Below are 14400 nucleotides of genomic sequence, written 5' to 3'. Positions count from 1 at the left end.
AAGAATTGCTGCTGGCTGTAAGAGAAATTGTGGATGATGTTATAAGTAAAAGGGAAGATGTAAAACTTATGGTAAGTAGCAAGGAATTTAATACAGTAGGCCGTGATGATTTCTGGGATGTTAGGAAGAAGTATGGAATAGGTAATAGAATTAGGAGATTGTGTATACCAGCATATTAGTATAATAGATTGAGAGCGTTAGTGAATGGGTGGCTGAGTAAAGAAATATGCATGAAGTGGTTATAAGACAAGGATGTCCCATAAGTGGAATAAGTGGAATATTGTTTGCATTGGTGATGAATGTGAAATTCAGTGACATAATATAGCTTATAAAATGAAAGATGCTAGATATGTGACGCAAAAGGAGGAGGTGAGACCAGAGGTTTTGACATCAGTAGAAAATACAGTTATAGTTGCTAAGAACCAAACATGAATTAGAGAAGTGTTGGTTTGTCTGAATAGATGTTTAAAAAAAATGGAAATGACCTTAAACAAAGATAAAAGTATGAGTTCAGGTGGTGTGGTGAAAAGTGGGGGTATGTATTTTTCACTGAATGAAATATCTTTGCTAGGAACAAAATTTAGGAAAAATAATGTAGTCATGATGCAATGGGAGGGTTTGATATAAGAAATGAAAGAAATATGTCTTCTGTGGAAGGCATATAGATTATCATTTGGAAAAAAGATTTATTTGGTCAATTTAGTATTAATTAAAAAATAGCATATATGGCAAATGTTTATATAATGTCAGCAAAATATAAAAAATAACTTGGGTAATTGATATTTTCTTTCATATGGGGTTAAAGATTAAACCCAGGGAAAGTGGTGTGTTATATATGAGTGAATATAAAGAGAAAGTGCGGTTACTAAATCCAGATATTTATTCTGCTTCTTTAAACTTGTATGTAGTATTAAAGTGGTAAAGGAAGAATGAAATTTAATAGTGAGAGTGTAAATATAAGTACAAAAAATTCTGAGAGATGAGAATAAGAAAAGAAGAAAATAATATAAAACTTATTAAAATTATCAGCAAAAAATACTAATATGAAAATAAAAACTGGTGATACAGAGGAAATAGAATAATGTGGTTTAATAATGTAATGAAACAATATTATTATGTAAATCTGTGGGAAATTTTACCAGAAGAACTGACTAAAGCCATTAAAATAAGGAAAAAAGGGGTATACTGAGACATTAGAATGTTAAGATTTCCTATGGAGACTGGTAATAAATAAATTACAAGTTACAGGGAATATGCCATATAAAAAGAAAACTGAAAGAGTGTGTTTATTTTGTGGGGAGGAAGAGATAACAGCGCATGTTTTTTTATGTAAAAGAGTAAGGAAAGTCTGGAAAAAGTTGTGTAAAGAAATTTTATGCTGTAAAGATATGAAAACAATTATACACGAGTATTATAAAAACAATAAGAAAGAATAGAGAAGGGTAGATACGAATTTATTCTATGTAATATGGGTTATTTGATGTGAAAGATTGAATTAAATTTTGTTTAATGGGAAATGGCGTTAGACAAATATACTGCAAAAAATCAGATTATGGTTTTGGAAGCAGGTGTGGGGGTCTATTATGGAAGAATAACAATGAATATGTTATAAGATAAATGACAATAGTGAAAAATAGAAATGTGTATATATGAACTTATAAATGTGTAAATAATTGTTTTATATAGTGTTAAACAAAGAACCCCTCCTCTATCTGATAGGTGTCATGATATCTTTTACATTCACGTGAGCTACCACCAACTCAACCAGATAGGACCTCTGTTTAACATCTCATCCAAAGGATGACAGCTTCAGGAGTGCAGCACCCCCTTATGCTGTACTGTTAGCAGTCAATCTACCTGGTGTGGGAATAGAACTCACAGCCTTCTGCACCATAGGCGAGTGTACCACCTCATGCACCATTGTCACTCTGCTTGTGATCAGCAGCAAATGATTTCTCAAATCAAGAAATTAATCAAGTAAGAAATAAAGAGTAAAAATGTTAGACATTATTAGGAAGCACTTCACACTGATGTTAGATGCAGTGTTTTCCAGGAGAATAGTATCTTTGAATGACCTTACAGTCAGATGGTGATGATTCATTCATCATGCTGATAAAATGAGTGTCATTTATGAATGGAAATTCCTGACAGCAGTGCTGGAAACATATATGGAAGTATTCGTAATGGCAGTGTAAAAGATATTTTGAAAATTCATTTTGATGACATTTAGTGATTATGCTACACAGGTAATAAGTAATACTTTTAAATTATTGTACTCTGATGTATTGCATTTTCAACAATGTAAAAATGTTGTTGCATCAAGATACATGCTGCTTTACTGGGGGAATTCTAACTGTCTCTACTGAATGAAAATGACAGTAGGAATACAGAAAAGTGTTAGGGGAAGAATACAAGTCTGTTAGCAAAGTGCTTACAATAGTACTCTGAATGTGTTGATGATGCCAGATTACTACAAAACCACTTTAACTTGCTGGACGTGACTTTGCAGGTGTATATTAATATGGGTGTTGTGTCACCAAATCTGGTTTTGTACTGAGATCTTTGATTTATTTGTGATGAAAGCATTGATACTTTCATTGATATGTTGTTTTGCTGACAAGTGGATCAAAAGTTTCAGTATATTACTATAGCATGTTGTTTTAGGTACACGAGTAATGCAACAGTAGAGATCCAGCCAGAGAAAGGAAAATTTTAGCCATCTATAAGAACTGCATCTTCACTGCAGCCCTTAGGAAATACAGCCAATGCCTTTTTGGAAAAGGGGGATCCAATCAAGCTGAGAAGGCAAAGGCCTTGAACCAAGTGTTATGGATATGACTGCTGTTGGTGGAAGAATCTGCACATTAACACAGTGCAAGAACAAAAGTTATATTGTCAGATATGGCAGAGCAGAGGCAAATCAGAATGCAGTTGCTTGTAGCAGTACTGTGGGGGGGGGGTCTGCAGCATCAACAGGCATCTGCTTGCTGAAGGCTGGTTTGACAACGTTAACATATTTATATTGAGAAGTGAATGCTGAAATTGATTAGTTACTTGTAACATGACAATTACAATTAATTGGTGAACTCTCCAACTCTGCACATAATGACACTGAACAGAGTATGCATGGTAAAAGCCTTCCATACCTCCTTACACAGCATACAGTACAGTATACCAGTATCTGAGTAGTAACGTATTCAATTAACTATTTACAGGGTCAGCAGCAGAAAATAAACAGTTCCACTATGCCAGTAAATGTAGAGAGTAGCAACAGTGTAGCTGCTGCTGCTGATGATAACATAGTTACATTTATGAGACAACCTTAGGAAAATGTCAGGCATCCCCAAGTTTAATGGCAGAATAACACACCCCACAACATGTTAGTAAATCTGCAGGAAGCAACACTGGATTACAAAGTCAAGTACAAGATAACATTACTTGCACTTTAAAAGAGCAGATAGCAACAGTCACACCAATGTTTATATGTCTCAGTAGTGAAATAAGATATCGGTCAAAAGATTTTACAAATTATCTATTAAACTATTTACTTTAAAGGATTTGATTACATATATCCATATATTTTTCAATTGCACAGAGAAATTAAAATAAAATTATTCCTGCACTATTCGACCTTACCAGCCATCCAGTAAAACAGTTCACTGTACCTATCCAGGCATGTCCAAAGGGCAGTTTCAGGTGTACTCTCTAGTCCAACTGGTGAATCTGGGCAGTTTGAGGCAATGTTACAACTGCCTCATGTACTCAGACAACCCCCTCCTCCTACCACCAAACACTAATACATGCGAGAGATGCAGTTATACAGCCAAACTAGAGGCTAAGCTCTCTCAATCCAAGACTCGATCAGACAGTCAAGAAGAGAAGGGAAATATTTGCATCACACCACCAGTCTTACATAGACCCATTAAACCAGCACTGGCAAAAAACACATAAATACATGAAAACATACTTGGAAGTTCTAAATAAAAATCTGCAAATCCAACAGAGACCTCCAAAGCAATCATCCAAGCAACCTCCACTCCCCAACACAAGCCATGAAACACATACTTCACAAAACCAGTGTGCCATGCAATCACAGCCCTTAAGTCAAAATAACATACCCAACATACTAGTAAAAGGTGACTCTATAATCAGGAACACTGACATCCCACTCACTAGGCTGAATAAGGAGAAGGTTACTGTTAGCTGCCTGTCGGGTGCCAGGATCCGCCACATAACACAAGCACTCAGGTCACTCCAGAACAAGTACAAATATGACTCTGTCATTGTCCATGTTGATGTGAATGACTTAAGCCGTACTTCCGTGGACTACATGAAAAGAGACATGGAAGAGCTCTCTGATCACGTAGCCCAGGCCGGTATTACCCTGGCTCTGAGTAACATCCTGCCCTCACCAAGAATGATACCATGGTATAAAGAAAAAAAATTCTCGATTTCAACAACTGCCTAAGTTTCTGGTGTCATTCAAAGGGGATCCAGTGTCTGTTCGCCTGGGATGACATGCTCGACAAGCCATGCTGCTTCGCTAGAGACAGCTTTCAGCTCTCACACTTAGGCTTTTGAATACTGGCCAAGACTCTTGCCACCCCCATAGTGCCTTTTTTAGACAAGGCTCAAAAGACAAACCTACCACCATAAATAGCACAAGTAACAAAAAAATGAGGGTAATACTACTCAATGCCAGAAGTCTAAACCTCAAAATGCACGCACTCGAGGCACTCCTCAGTATGGAGAAAATCGATATAAGTACAGTAACAGAAACCTGGTTAAAGGTTCTAGAGAGCACCCCAGCACTACCAGGCTACAACTTATACCACATAGTTTGGCCACAAAACCCAAACCGAAATACAAAAGGCGGGGGCGTATCCATATATTTATCAAGGATACCCACACCTCCAGGTTAGTGGCACAGCACGATGCTTCAGAGATCATCCACATACAACTAACAATGGGCAAAACTGCATTTCAAATTGTAGCTTGCTACAGATCACCCACCATGTCACAGGACTCCCATTCTGCATTTCTGAAAACACTGGGAAACATAAAGGTCCGACCAAACACCCTAATATTGGGTAATTTCAATTGCCCAAGCATTAACTGGGAGAACTGCTCAAATACTAACTCCCTTGCCCAACTTTTGCTAGAATTTATTAACTCAAACACCCTGGTTCAACTGGTCAACATTCCCACTAGAGGTGACAACATATTGAACCTGGTCATCACCAACATGGGCGACCAGTGTTCCACACCAGAGGTCAACCCCTCGCTGGTTAGATCTGACCATAAACAAATCACTTTGGATATCCATATTCCGCCCCCACCCCCGGACAAGAAAACCACCATGAAAAACTTTTCAAAAGCAAACTTCATGTTACTTAAGACAGAGGTGGAAAGTTTCAAAGCCCCCATGCTGAAGGATAACACTGTCCAAGCTGAAAAATCCTTTACTAATGCATTCTATGGGCAGCTACAAGAATACATGGATTGTGCCATTTCAAGCAAAACCAAGACTCACTCCTCCAAGAAAAGTAAACTGGACTGGACTCTGTCCATAAACAAGCTATACAATAGAAGGAGGAAACTAGTACAGAAAAGAGTAAAATCCCAAGAAGGGAAAACATCCCTGATCAGTATCAGCAAGAAACTATGATCCCTCATAAAATCATCCAAGGCAAGATTTGAAAGAAAAATTGCCAATGACTCCAAAGATACCCAGAAGGCATTCTTTAACTATGTCAAGAATCTAAGTGGCAATGCTCAGATCTGCTCAGAGTTAGTGCAGAATGGCACAAAATACACTGAACAGACCGATATCGCCAACATCCTGGCAGACAGGTTCAGCGCAAACTTCACCCCCCCTCTCACCCCTAAAAGGGCCCATACCATACCAGAAGAATGTAGAGTCTTTGAAATCACAGACACTCAGGTTAAAACAGCCCTCTCCAAAGCCAAAGACACAGCATCAATGGGACTGGACGGTGTCCCAGACTGCATCCTATATGAGCTCAAAGATGAACTAACCCCTCACCTAAACACACATTCAGACTCAGCCTCTCCACAGGCTACATACCCATAGAGTGGCGCACAGCAATGGTTATTCCACTCCACAAAGGTGGAGCCACAACAGACCCCAAGAACTATCGCCCTATAAGCCTGACTAGCTTGGTCTGCAAGGCTATGGAGTGCATCATCATGGAACTCATTAACAGAGACATTGGGAACCTCCAAACACTGGACCCTACCCAGTTTGGCTTTGTTAAGGGCAGATCATGCCTCCTACACCTGGTGGACTTCTTTGAGACAGTTACCAAGGCTATAGATGAGGGGAAAGAGGGTACACACAGCCTACCTAGACCTCGTTAAGGCCTTCTACACCATTCCCTATTCTGGTATTATAGACAAGCTCACCAGCCTGAACATAAACCCCTACATCACAAGATGGGTTGTCAACTAGCTCATGGACAGAGCCCACATGGTGAGAGTTGCGGGAGCCAGGTCCAAATCTAAACCGGTTACAAGTGGCATTCCCCAGGGCTCAGTCCTAGGACCTCTCTTGTTTGGCATATACTTCTCAGAGGTACAGGCAAGCACAGGACTATGGCTGACCAAGTTTGCAGACGACTGCAAACTAGGGGCTATAATTGACTCTCCAGCTGTCACAGACATCCTCCAAAAGGGTCTCACTGAGACGGATACCTAGTGTCAAAAGCATGGCTCAAGCTAAATGCCAAAAAGTGCATAGTCATCCCCTTTGGAAAAAAAACAAAGTACCACAAACTACCAAATAGGTGGTAGTCCCCTAAATATGGAAGACATAATAAGGGATTTGGGGACCCAAGAAGATAGTAATCTCACGTTTGATAATCACATTGCCAAAGTGGTTAGAAAATCCTTCTACATGGCCCACTTAATCACAAAAGGATTCGCATCCAGATCAAAAAAGGTCATTGTGCCCCTCTACTCATCACTCATCAGACCCATCATAGAGTATAATGCCCCATTTGAGATGTACCTTACAAGACACCTGCAACAGCTGGAAAGACCACAGAAGTACCTCATCAAGAGGATCAATGGCCTCAAACAGATGCCCTACGCAGCTCGACTGAAGAAACTCCGGTTGTACTCGGTTGCATACCGCCTATTCAGAGGTGATCTCTGCCTGACATACAAGGCCATGTCCAACCCAGAATTGATGGACATGCTCCACCTAAAGAAAACCTTATCCCCTCGAGCCACACGCTTTAGGGATCTAAACCTCACCACAGCAATAAATAGGATGTGATGGAGGGATATATTCCTGTCCCAGAGACTTCCCATGCCTTGGAACAAGATCCCAATCTACATTAGGCAGAGCTCCTTGCTAATACTCTTCAAAAGAAACCTTGGCGCGTGGATGGGAAACAGAAAGTTTACCTCGGGGATCACTTCAGTGGTTCTGCTGGACAGAGGCACAGGGAAGTAATTAAAGGGGGCGGGGAAAGCCAACACATTCTGGCTAGGCTTATAAATGCCTTCGGGCAGATAGCCTAGTACCCACCTATGAACCTATGACCCTATATGTGTTATAACTTCTTCTGTAATTGTAATTCCCATTTGTTCTTTTTTATGCCACTTTAGACAATTTCAAAGAAGCAGCTTTAAACACAGATTATATACTAAAAGCTGCTAATAAATAAATTGCTCTGATTGGTTGTAAGCAGAACTGTATTTCCTCATTTTGGAACATGTTGCATAATTTTTTTGACATTGTTTTATTTTCTGTTATTGATAGTCCTACATTCTGTAGTATACAAGAGTTTGCTCCGGGCATAGACTTTTAAATAGAACTGCATCAGACATTGCTTTATAAACCAGGAAGAGGTCACTTTTCAATGACCTACAAGAATTTCTTCCAATGTTGATAAACAATGATCACACTGGGTTTATAATGAGCAGGAACATGAATGATAATATCAAGAGAATACAATCAATAATTGATTACACTAATACATAAGAAAAAAAAGAACTACCTTTGGTTAGTCTGGATATCAGTAGTGCATTTGATTCAGTTAATTGAGAGTACTTACTATTAGTACTGGAGGAATGTAATTTTTCAAAAAAATTCTTGCAGCCAATCAAACTTCTCTATGAAAACTCATTTGCATGCATTAAGAAAGCCTCATATACTTCCCAATCAATCATTATTACTTCTTCTTTTTTCGGTTTTTCCCGGTCAGGGGTTGCCACAGCGGATCACCTGTCCACTCATGATTGGCAGTAGAGTTTTACGATGTCGAGTTGCCAGCTCGGCACCCACCATTCCACAGAAGGCACATACTAACACGCACTCACACCTAGGGCAAATTTAGTGTGTCCAATCCACCTACACACAATCAATCATGATTACTAAAGGTACTAAACAGGGTTGTCCCTTGTCTCCATTGCTTTTTGTCCTAGTTATGGAGCTTTTTGCAAATTATATAAGATCAAATAAAATCATCAAAGGCAAACTAATAAATACTGATTTAATCCCCCAGAACACAATTATCTGCAGATGACGTCCTATTAACTTTGACTGATTGCAACTCTTCTCTTATTGCAGTATTCCAAGCAAAATAAATATTCCAGATGAAACTGGGGTCGGTTTTAATGAGAATAAGACTAAAATTCTACCTGTTACTATAATATTAATAAAATAGATATGAAATTACATAAATATATTGTGAAAGATGGTAAAACCACTTACTTATGGATAATCTTGTCTGATAATATAAAAGATATAACAACCCTTAATTATAATAATAACTTAAATTCCATAAAATTAACTTTTAATAAATGGAATGTTTTTCCACTATGGAGGACAGACACTCCTTAATTAAAATGATTATCCTTCCTATAATTCTATATATAATATAATCTTTATCCTTCCCACTCCCAAAACGTATAAAATACTATAACTGTTTCTGAGATTTTTATGGTTTCCTAACAAGTCTATCTTGGCTTTAAACCATAACATTAGAGACTGGTGGTGACATAGGGTGGCATTGGACTTCCAGATTTAGAATTATATTCCTTATCTCCAATTGTTAAGACAATAATTTATTGGTTAAATAACATTTATAATGCCAAATGGAAAGATATACAGGGAGGTATTCCATGTAAATCCAATAATTTAACAAAAGTATATCATACTATTATAGCTACTAATAAATTTCATTAGTTAGTAAAATATTATTTTATAGAAAACATAAACAAACCAGTTAACTTTTATTATATTAATATGATAATAACCTCCTTTAAAATTTTCAGGAACCTTGAATATAAAGCATGGATTTTCTTTGTAATACCAATTGCCTATACCCAACATAGTACTAATACATTTAATTTAACAACGACTACATTTAAAGACAAAAACCTATTATACTGGTATCAATTATTAGACAATGTGTAGTTACAAAATGTTGACCATATCATTAATAAGTTTGAGTTAAGCAAAGATATCTGTTTAGAAATTCAAAATTGTAGACAATTAGTTGAACATAAGATTAATCTAATGCAACCAATAGTTAGAAATTCTTTCCTCACATTCATTGATTTACTCACTATTCTAATACACCAGAATATAACTGGAAAGGGACTTCTATCTGAAATATATATAAGGTACTTAGGGATAGTCTCTTGGAAGTTCTTACACAGAAGCTTTATCACACCACATAAAGCTGAATTGATGTATAATAAAGACATAGGGTGCTGGCGATGTAAACTAAATGCTAAAGCTAACTGGCAACATGCGTTTTACAATTGTATAAAACATAAAACATATTGGGATAATATGAATTCTCTCTTACGGTCTGTTTTTAATGATAAATTTATGTTGACCAAATCTCTTATTTTATTTAATACATCTATTCCCATTTGTGTCACAAAAATAAAATACCCTCTTTTATGGAGTATCTTAATTAGCAAGAAAAGTCATCACAAAGAACTGGACGAATCAGACCAATCCTACTGCGAAGGAATTTGTACACTTGGCAACTGAAGTTTGCCATCTTGAACTTATCACGATCAAGACAAGAACACCTAGAATCACCTCTTCATATAATATATGGCTGACATTTAAAGAACTGCTGGATAGACAGACTTTAATAATTAACTATCAACTACTGTTATCATATTTCTTTTTCTGATTTGTTTTATAGTAGACACCATTGTAAATAGTTATTTTAGTTGTTGCTTATTACTGTTCTTTTAGATGTGTATATTTGTTTTATAATTCTATTATCATATATTAATGTTTTGTTGTTAAAATTTTCAATAAAAACAACTGAGAAAAAAAGAAGCAAAAATAATAATTATTTTAGCATTTTTTGCTTATTCAATTTTCCAACCATATGATTATTCTAGTAAGGAATCAGTATATCTTTGTAAATTTTAACAGCTGACTTGTTTAGTAACTGCATAGTACAGTGATGTAGTTAATGATGCAGCTGTCAGCATGTAGAACAGACGGTAAGATCACAACAGTGTTAGGAATGTACAGGGACATGCACTACTGCTACTGTTGGCAATCTTATTGTGAGCACAAATTACAAACAAGACACACATGCAGGCATATATATTTCTCTTGGTAGCATTTTGTAAAGTTAATTCCAAATGCAAAGATGAACATTCTTAAGAAGGTAGACAAAAGGAGTTTACTGTATACTTGCACAGTACAGTGTGCTTTATTAGAGTGCTATAAGTACAAATAATGCTACTCTTTCCCCTATACTGTTGCCAAATATGAAAGAGAGGATTCCAGATCTGCATGACTTAGCATAAAAAAGGTGGCATGTCTGTAAACCCACAACAAGTTTTTAACTATTTGCATGACACTTTGACAAATTAGGTCAGGATTATCAACATCTATGAATTGTTTTATTTTGCTACCATATGATAATAACTTATATAGCATATATTGCTTCCTAGCCTTACCGCTAACAGATCATGGCTGTGCTGTCATGCGATATACCTATAGATGTATATCTGTTATATCATATCTTCTTGCAATTCGGAAATTCCATAAAGAAATTGTTGTTCCTCTTGAAAGCAACACCATTTTTGGAGGAGATTCAGGAGGATAACCGCTTCTGCTATTCTCTTCCAGAAAGCACCTGCAATGTGTGTGAAGGAGAGCAAGAATGTTCTTCATCTCCTTTGCTGCCATTTCAGGAGGTGCCTACTATGACACTGACTCAAAACAGCGGATGCCTGGTATGACACGCCAGGTTTTCCTCTACCATTGGAATGGGAAGAGTATAGGCATAGTTTTGATGACCTGTGGCTATGTAACTGGTAATTTCTATTTGTGAGTAGCAGAGGTAAAGCAGCAATGCCCCAAATGGTATCACAGCTGGATGGATATTGCTTTATTTTTTAAATATGTTTATGTATTTCTCTTTTATCCTACTTTATATTAGGGACAGCTGCTGCTACTAATAACTATTTTTCTAGGTCATATCAGGAAATATGTGCAGCTTCAATATCAGGTGAAAGCAGTGATGTTGGTGCTGGCAATAAATTCAATACACCTACTACATTTCACATGGATATCTGCAGGGCCCTGTTCTAGTGTGGAATTGCAATACACCACCTCATGGTGACTGCATACTTCTTGGTGTATGTCTTTTTATGAGTAATTCTGCCTCTCCTCTGTTTAAGTATGTGAATGATTTTGCAGAAGACTCAGTTGCTGTTGCCTGTCCACAGCTAAGGGGACGCAATCATAGGATTGTACTGTCCTAGCATTTTGCCTTGCACTTATGGTTCTCTGATGTGTCATCTCTCTTTCAGATTTAGTAGAACATGTCAGCCATTATGTTGCCTTCCACAGGAAGCAAGAGGAATTGTGGCCAACCACATCTAGTTCACCTCAAAAGTGTTGTTATGTCTGCTAAGTATATACCAAATAAAAACGGGTGTGCACCAAACCAGAACTTGCAACCAGCAACAAACAGTGGACAAACATGTCCACGATCCAAGGACCAGACACACATTAATAGAATAAATAAGTTTTAATCTGAAACGTAAAACCACAAATAATGTTTTCAATAAAATAAATAAGTTCTAACCCAAAATGTTTAACCATAGATAAGTTAAGAACTTTCATCCAACAGATATACTAACAAAGGTCTTGGAACTAAACATTCACATACCTGTTCAGAGTATAAATAATTTCTTTAATTCATAATGGCTCTCTTAAAGTTATGTTTCAACTATATGAGAATACTGTTGTTAAAAAGATAAATAAATTAATTCACAGAAAATTATATGTTTTAAATCTGTCAGTATCAGTTCTCAATTTCATCTAATACACAAAAATTATGTGTTATTTATGCTAAATGACTTAGATTAATAAAATATGTAACAAGTAATAAAATGCCATGATTTGTCTACCCAAAGTTTAAGTACTGAGTTCATTGAGACATGGTCATCAATTCCTGGGGGGTGGCATTTAACCTAAACTGCCATAATAAATCTGTATTTCACAATTTTGTTTCCAAAGCCCTCTTCTCATGTCCTGAGTAAACCATTCCAAAATGCTAAAATTACATTTCTAAAACTCCAAACAACTTTGGGAATACTTATATAGAGCATTGTTCATATTAACTTTCAATATATCATAGCATTGCTCACATATTCTTGTTCTCAACATTCGTAAAGTCTTCCCTATATAAAAACTTGGGCAAGTGGAACATGTGGGTATGTATATCAGTTCCATGCTAACACAATAACCCTTTTGTAATGTGACAGTAGAACCCAATAAATTTTCTAATTTTAAGGTGTCACCCAGTAATATGTTAGGACGTTGTTTATAATTCACTCATTCACAAGTTCATTTAATATTAGTATTTGCTTTTGGCAAATCATATTTCTTATTTTCAAACAATGATTTTGAATTACTAGCTATTTGTGTTTTTATGTTTTGGATTCAAACTTATTTATTCTATTAACTTGTATTTGGTCCTTGGATCTTGGACTCCTTTGTGCATTATTTGTTTGTGCTAACAATATAACATCAGAATTAATTCACTTATGGCTGTCTTCCCACTATGTCTTTTCACTGCTGGTCTAGATGTTAGGCTTGCCCAGCAGGTAACCCCACTGCATCACACTACTGCTGATACTGTGGCTGAGATGCATGAGAACAACGAAGCTGTGTATGCCTTACTGGAGGGAGGTTCTGGGCCAAAAAGTACAGTTTTGTACCTACCATAAATGTAGATGTTCGAAGATCCACATTGCTGCAGTCCTAACACTTGGGTAGTCCGCTGTCCCTCGGTCGGCCCGAATATCAGAGTATAAGGCTGACGTTGGTCAAGGCGCATTTGACTGACATCAGAATGTCAGGGTACAAATGCGCATGACCGACGTCATATCCTCAGTCTTTTCTTGCCCCAGATGTCAGAAGACCCTAAAAAGAAAGGTCAAAACCCATAGACAACAACTAAACAACCAAGTAGCCTAACACCAAAAATATGCACAATATATACAATATATACAAAAAAGCAATATACCTCAGATGAATAACCCAACCCACACAACCACCTCAAACAACAGAGGGGAAGGAGGGAGGGTAAATTGGACTGCAGCAATGTGGATCTTCGAACATCTACATTTATGGTAGGTACAAAACTGTACTATGTTCTTCATCCCACATTGCTGCAGTCCTAACACTTGGGTAGAATCCCAAAGCAGAGGTAAGGGAGGATGGCTAAACTATAATGAAGCAGGAGCTGCCAGAATGCCCTGCAACACAGCAGTGGCAAAACCAGCCCTGGATTTAGAGTACAATGGAAGGTGGTAATGCCTAGAGAAGGTATGCACTGAACTCCAAGTGGCTGCCTCCAAAATATCCTTAGTAGCCACCCTCAAAAGCTGTTGAAGTGGCAGTAGCCCTAGTGGAATGAGGTCTAATCCCAGCTGGAATCTCTTTGCCATGATGGGAATAACAGAAAGCAATGCAAAATCCAATCCACTTAGAAATAGTTTGTTTTGACACTGGCTTGCCCTGAGAGCACAAAGCAAAAGAAACTAATAACTGCTGAGATTGTCTGAACCCTTTAGTTCTGTCCAAATAATATCGCAACTGCCTGTGTACATCTAAAGTGTGCAAAATCTTTTCCCCTTTAGTTTGGGGATTTGCATAAAAGTAGGCAAATGAATAGTTTGGTTTAAAGCCACACTAGAAACCACTTTAGGCATAAAGGAAGGATTAGTACGTAAAGATACCCTATCCTTGTGGAAAATTAAGAAAGGCTCAACTGCCATAAGGGCCTGCAATTCAGAAACCCTTCTTGCAGAGGTAATGGCCAGCAAAAAGCAGTCTTCCATGACAAATATTTCAACTCAGCAGTAGCTGCA

This window comes from Protopterus annectens, chromosome 8.part0, assembly GCF_019279795.1.
Source record: "Protopterus annectens isolate FY-2018-M chromosome 8.part0, PAN1.0, whole genome shotgun sequence".
Lineage (NCBI taxonomy): Eukaryota > Metazoa > Chordata > Ceratodontiformes > Protopteridae > Protopterus > Protopterus annectens.
The sequence above is the reverse complement of the archived record's forward strand: the minus strand, read 5'-3'. Positions refer to the sequence as shown.